This window comes from Solanum pennellii, chromosome 9 (genome assembly GCF_001406875.1).
Source record: "Solanum pennellii chromosome 9, SPENNV200".
Taxonomy (NCBI): domain Eukaryota; kingdom Viridiplantae; phylum Streptophyta; class Magnoliopsida; order Solanales; family Solanaceae; genus Solanum; species Solanum pennellii.
This window is the reverse complement of record NC_028645.1, coordinates 35,956,014-35,963,609: the sequence shown is the minus strand read 5'-3', so window position 1 is coordinate 35,963,609 and position 7,596 is coordinate 35,956,014. Positions and strand designations below refer to the sequence as shown.

The 7,596-nt window shown below is 33.3% G+C and overlaps 1 long non-coding RNA gene across 1 annotated transcript; it reads right to left on the bottom strand.

The window, feature by feature from the left end:
* Positions 1–1,466: 1,466 nt before the first annotated feature.
* LOC107029729 lies at positions 1,467–6,525 on the bottom strand. Its single transcript, XR_001458066.2, has 5 exons — positions 6,322–6,525; positions 4,802–5,001; positions 4,569–4,609; positions 2,326–2,364; positions 1,467–1,706 (listed from the first exon to the last, which is right to left on the bottom strand). It is a non-coding gene; the product is annotated as an uncharacterized LOC107029729 (long non-coding RNA).
* Positions 6,526–7,596: the final 1,071 nt, after the last annotated feature.

Genomic DNA, 7,596 nt, shown 5'->3' with positions numbered 1-7,596 from the left:
AGGCTAGTCTATCATTTAGTAACTTGTGGCTTTGACGTTAGAATGGTTGTTATGTGACTCGATTATGGTGAATTGTCTTAGCTACTGCCTAAATGTGTGATGTGATGATAATTAGGTATAATTGATCCAATATGAATAAGATAACAATTGAATTGGTAAGGATTGATTTAGGTTCTTCTAGCCTATAGACTTGATATGGTGATGTATATGATGTGATCTATATTCTAGGGTCGATGAAGCATGATTAGTTTATGATGTTCTATCCTTTTAGCTACTTCCCTAAATGTATATTATTGATAAAAATATGATTGATGATCAAGACAAGGGAAATTGGTTTATGATCTATAACTCTATACTTTCTAGTATATATGTGATGTATTGTATTAGGTTATAGTATGATCTTGTAACGACTTGTACATGGTTTCTTTCATGATTAAGTACATTTAGATACTACCCTATACATATATTGTTGATGAAAAGGTGTATTGATCAATATTGATCGAAAGGTTGATGAATTGGTAAAGTCTACTCTTCTCCTCTACTTTTCTATATTATTGTAGTTGATGAAGCCTTGTATGTCATTGTTTGGTATGGTCCACTTATGGCGGCGGTGTTTATTTATTGTCATTATATATATGTGTTGACTATGACATTGAAGGCAAATTGATGTATATATGAGTGTGTAGTTATGATGATCACACTATGTGTAACTTGTGCCTAGTTTTTAATTCTAGTTGTGAATCTAGGTTATGTAGCTAGTGTTATAAGCATGTAAATGGTTATGTTAAGATCATGTGTAGGTGCTGCCATTAATGAATTGTTAAGGATTGATGACCCCTACACATGTACCCCTATGTGGATGTGTGAATAGCTAATGTTAGGAGTCTTAAAGTGTAATATGAAGTTGGCTTGCCTTCTATGCTAAATTCTGTTGTGTGGCCTATGCTTGGTTGTGCATTGTGGTCTTAAGAGGGTGGCTGCCATGTGTTGGTTGATAGCCATTAGGTGATCATGTTGACCAATGTACACACACAATCACACATTATGCATGCTTACACTACACCAAAAAACACTTTTAAGTGGCATTTAATATTTCTTTTAGCGGCAATATTTAATGTCACAAATACATTTACCGGCATTTGATTAAATGTCATTGGATCCAATGTTGCTAAAGCCTTTAATGACATTTATGTCGAGCGCCGGCAAAGACCCTTACTATTGCCGCTAAAAGTAATTACTTTTGGCGGTATTTATTTAGCGGCCTTTACAATTGCCATTAAAGCCACCGCAGAAACAAACATATTTGTGGCTTTTGTTATTGCCGGCAAAGACAATAATTGTCACTAAATTATTGTAACGCCTTAAAATTGATCATAAATTCACCATAAGTGACATATTAAACCCCCTTTTATAACATCACAAATAAAATATACAAGAAAAATAAGTTCGAAGGTAGTAAAAAAGAATTACCAAACTCAAAACAATGTCATTCACTTAAAATAAGATCAAACAATCTTTATTACATTCACTTTCTTATCTCGTTTGCGGTAAACGAAAGTATGAATTATCAAAATAGAAAACATATGTTCGACAATGGAAAAAATAAGTCAATAAAGCCACTATTTTTTTCCCCAATGCAAAATGTGCAGCTTCCTGGATCAGTCTGTCATTCCTTGAACAAGCTCACCATTTGCATGAGTATACCACTGTGCACATATAGCAATAGCGACAGATGGTTAGATGATGATAAATTGATATGACAATTACATATCTTACTCACTAAGACTAGGTGATCAAAATTTGACGAAATAGAGAAGAAAATGGCAACCCACCACTAGATTATGAAGCAGCTCCAAGGAGAAGAAAAAAAGATCAATAGTGGATAAATCAATTTTGCAAGATAATGATGAGCTTGCTAATAACATCACAGACATAGCAGTAAAATGCTTGAATGAGGATCCAAATGAATGCCCAGATATGAAGGAAGTCTATGCCAACTTGTCCAACTTGGTTGGAACATCTAATAAATCAATTATGCAAGAGCAATAAGGAACACCTTAACATCTTGTCCAAATATAGTAACTCAAACATGTAATGCTCCATGTATAAGAAGAAAATCAACATTCGTATTTTGTATGAGCAGAATATATGGCATGAGTATCAGCATGAGTATGCTATAAATGTCTGCAATTTCATCTTCCAAATTATTCTACTACTATTGGACTAGTCACCTAGTGTTACCTAGAAGGACTACAATGTAATATACCTAAGGCAATAGCTTCAAAATTCAGTGTAATGAGGAAATAGATTTGGAGAAAAACATACCTGATATAATCTCAATGTTCTTCCTCCCAGAAACATGGCCTATAACAGATGCAAAAAGGAGGGAGGTTTTCAGTATATCTGTGATAGTGTTAAAGAAGGGAGGTTTCCACATCCACTACAATATTATCAAAAGCAACAGTAAGATAACAAATTAAAACAATCACGAAAATAAATAGTGTAAGCTTGAGAAAAAGTAACAGAAACTTGGCTGGAAAAGCCAGTAGCTTCTCTGATTATGTTTCGGTGTTGCTCATTCTCAAGAATCTCAACAGTAAGAACCAATAACTTCTCTGATTATGTTTCGGTGTTGCTGGAGAGAGGATTCACTTCGGCGTAGCAAGTACAATAATACATGAAAGTTGTAACTATATATTATTGAACCTTGGAACCATTGATCTAAGTTTACACTTGTTCAATTTATATCTCTTTTCCTCATCTCATTGGTAGCTTACAATGCACTGTCCAGCTTTCCACCACATAATTTGAATCACACCAGCCTACCCAATATCTTTTGTCAATCTGCTTAATCAAACATCCTCTTATGTTTCCACCATCGTATGTATTTTACTTATACTTTGTTCCCTTTCTTCTTACAGGCATCTAATTACACGGTGAGTTCCGGGAGATCAACCTCAAACATTGCACCATCTATCTGCTACCTAACACTATCAATAGGTACCAAATAATGTATTGTCCCTATTGTAATTTAAGTCCTGAATTATTCCACAGCATCGACTTAATACAACCATATGTGAATAATGACACATCAAGTATATCATAATAAATTGAAAATTCTAGAATCATCTCCTTGAAACCTTAGAAATGTATTAGACTATTATCGAATCTCACATCTACAAACAATTCAAAATATATTCCAAATAACAAAGACTAGTTATATTTAGAAGAAAAAGAACATTTCTATACAGTAGTTCATGGTACTTCTGTAGGTGAAATTTTATTTCCCTAATCAAATCGGCAAAACTAAAATTTAGAAACATACAGATTATGGAAGGCATAATACATAATGTACCCTTTAACTTGGCTTCAAATCACATTTATGCCCTTCAACTTTGGATGTGCACAAATAGACACTTAAACTTATATAAAGTTGAACAAATAGACACACATGTCATCCTACATGTCATTTTTCGTCCTACGTGGTGTCCTACGTGTATTGTGCCATGTAGGACTCATGTATTTATTTATTTAAAAGCTGAATAGTTAAAGTGTCTGTTTGTGCATTATGAAAGTTGGAGGTCAAAGTTAATATTTGAAGCCAAGTTTATGATCCAATATATGTATTATGCCATTATGGAATGTGCAACATGAATTTTGGGGACATACCTTTCTGTTTTAATTTGTCCGTTCAATTACAACTTTCTTGCTAATTATTGTTTTAGTACTCTAAACCCCTTTCTAAAAGTAGGTGTACTAGCTTATTCACTTATACTCCTCCTAATCAGAAAGCTGCACTAGTAGAATACATGACCAAATAACAACGTATAAAATAGAACTCAAGATGCAGATGTAATGATCGATAATTCAATCAAATATATGTTTTTGATCCTAACAAAGAATCTGATTTGTATGCATTACCCATTACCTCATCTCAGAAAAGAAACAAGTAAAAGAAGAGGACACTTTCAATACTCTTCAGTTCCAAGCATATGTTAGCTTAACGATACATTTACTTACCAGAGGAGTGAAACTAGACAACAAAGGAGATGCCTTGGTAAAAAGGGTGAAAAAGTGTAGTCTTTTGCCAGTTTCTGTCTGAATGTCCAATTCTAACTTATCTTAGTACCAATCTTAATCCTTGACAGTTGACACATAAGCTATTTCTTCTAGTGTTCCTCTTGCTTCTTCTAAGTATCCTTGTGTTTATTCAACATTTTTTGTCGGCACAATGAGTCGGGTACCATGATATTAGACCTTAATCAGTTGCAACACAATGAACCCTGTTCTGCAAAATTTCATGCCTTTGTTTGCTAATTAGTTTGGTTAAGCCGTTAAGGAGCATCCTGATATTTATGTTCTGTCTTTAAAAAATGTGTAACCAAGATTATGAGCACAAGGATAGGAACTTTTCTATATTCCTTCAGCCTCAGATGGCATTGGGAAAGTTTCATCTAATGACTTCAATATGTGTTCACCTGTATTATAACCAAATTGTTTGCGGAAATATATTGGCAATAGCTTCAAAATTCAGTATAACAAGGAAATAGATTTGGAGAAAGACATACCTGACATAATCCCAATGTTCTTCCTCCCAAAAACATGGCCTCTAACAGATGCAAAAAGGGGGGAGATTTTCAGTATATCGGTGATAGTGGAAAAGAACAGAGGTTTCCACTTTAAAATTTAAGATAACACATTAATCACAAAAATAAATAGCGTAAACTTATACAAGTAACAGAAACTTCGCTGGAAAAATAAGTAACTTGCAGTAGCTTCAAAATAGTTGATATGCACTCACCTTCTATTGGAGGAAGTTGAAATTTCAGTCCTTAACGATTTCTATACCATCAACTCCACCTCTTACCCAACCATTGTTGTCATCTTCGAAATCGCGAATATTTTCTACTCCATCTAAATACTCTTTACTGACTCTACTGTAATCCATCCATCTTCTATTTCTAGAATTCTCCATGATTGTTCAAGATATTCCTTATTTTTCTGCAATTACAAAAAAAAAATTAGCATAAAGATCAAATAATCAACATAGTAGTTCTTGATATAGTGTTTAAGCTTGTCTTAGCCATGTCTAAGCTTACCAATAGATACTTGTTTGTTTATTTTGGGTGATTCTTTATTTGATAATGGAAATAACAATAATCTGCTCACTACTGCAAAGGCTAATTATCCACCTTATGGAATTGATTTTCCTGATGGTCCTACTGGTAGATTCACCAATGGAAAAAACTCAGCAGATTTCCTTGGTTCTAACTTCTTATCCTCATTGGAAACTACTTACCAAAAGACATTCAACAGCTTTACGAATTACATCTTACGTCAAACTAACTTATATAACAAACAAATTATAACTTACCAGTAGCACTTTACCTGATTTTTCACAAAAGAGTGCATTAAGAGAACTAGTACTTAGTTACACAGGATTCACCTTAAGGAACAAGCAGGTTTCAGAGTTTCCTAACACTAAATCATCACATGCCTACTGTTTTCTTACAACCAAGTTCTCCTATAACTCAAATGAGAGAGAGAGAGAGAGAGAGAGAGAGAGTGTGTTCAATCTCCAACCACAATGATATAAGAAACGTGTATGCAGCAGAATTTAGAAATAAGTTTGGATTTCCTTGCTGCTTTAGAGAAATGCCTAAAACGAGCTCGGGGTTGTCAATTGGTGATTCTTGTAGCACTTCAATTTGAAGAGTAAAGTGGGATTGAATGGAATAGATACATTAAGACTTTATGAGGAACTGAAGAATTTCAGAGCTGTAGGGGACCCTTTCACAGAGGAATTTGTCCAAATATTCCAGTCTGTTTATAGACAACAAATGTTGATGCTTGATAAGAGGCTTAAGTACATCCATGCTTGGAGGAAAGTGAAAACTCTCGACTAATCCCAGGAGATACCTTTTGGCATAAAAAATGGTCAGCTTTCCTCGTCATCCAGTGTTACAGTAAATTTGATGATTTTAGTTCATTACAATAAGCAGAATTTCTAGCTGTACGTAACACCTTATTGGGTTAATTTAGGTTTAACATTAAAATCCTACTAAATGAGTTACAGTTGAAGCTTTTCGAATCAATCACAAATTAATCAAACTCAAGTTTAACTTATAAACGAATTTAAACAAAATTATAACCAAATCAGAAGATAATTAAAGCTAAAAAACATAATTATAAGTTGATAGCATATGCATGTAAGCATTTATAAGAAAAGAAAATCACAGAGAAAATGAGGATTAACAACTAGAATGAGAGATTTAGAGATTAAAGAGAGATCGAGCCGAAAGAAAGAGAAAGAGATATTACCTCTTAGTGCACTTCAGTTCAAGCAGAAAGAAAAAATTGATACGTGCTTCAGCTCAAACCCATAGTAGCCATTGAAGGAAGCTTCAAATTAACGGAGGCTTTAGAGCTCAAATCCATCGCAGCCATCGTGACTTCCAAAAATTTGACAATGGAGTAAAAATTGACCAAGAGAATTTGGGTATCTAGGGTAAAAGTTTCTATTGGCTTTTAAAACTAATTGTTATTAAGGGTTACTTTTTAGATATAATTATAGAGAATAACAAACTAATAATTTAAAATAAATGGAGTAATTACTATTTGATTTAACTGAGCTCCATAGAAAACGTTTGTTAATCGCCTCTCTCCCTAAACTATCGCTCGCCACTCTACCTCTGCTCGCCTCTCTCGTTTTATAGAACAGAAGTGTATAAATTGCGTCTCTGTTTTGTATAAAGCGAGAGAAAATCATATACACACATGCAAAAACATATATCTTTGTGTTATACACTTAATTATACAATATACAAACATTTTAATTCTATTCAATTGCATACAAATGCAAATTTTATACAGATATGGCGGCGAAATAGGACAACGAATTATACAATTGCAGCGAAATACAATTTTCTCTCGCTTTATTCAATAGAAGTGTATAAATTGTGTTTCTGTTTTGTATAAATCGAGAGAAAATTGTACATACACATGCAAAAATATATATCTTCTTCCTATACACTTATAATTATACAATATACAAACATTTTACTTCGATTCAATTATATACAAATGCAAATTTTTTATAGATATTACAGCGAAATAGGCCAGCGAATAATACAATTGTGAATTATACAATTGCAACGAAATAGGCCAGCGAATTATACAATTACAGCGAAATAGACCAGTGAATCATACAATTGTATATCTATAGCGAATTATACATTTATATGTTTGTTATGGAGCGCAATTACGCGAACTTTGCTATAGCATACAAATATGATTTTTTTTATTTACTATATGTGAAAGTTGCCCTACTTTTTACAGGCATAAGGTTAATTGCCGCTATTAATAGCTTTAAATTACTATTTAGTGGCAATTATATTATTGTCGCTAAATAATTGCCACTAAATCCTACTTTTGTTGTAGTCTTACAATGTAGCAAAGGGTCATGGTGTCTAATGAAAGGTTGTTCCCATATTCACTAAATGTCTACTACTATGCATGTAAGGTAAATGTATGTGAAGTATGTTATGTATTTCTTAACTAGGATGACTTGATAGGTGTACTAGTATAGGTAAGGGT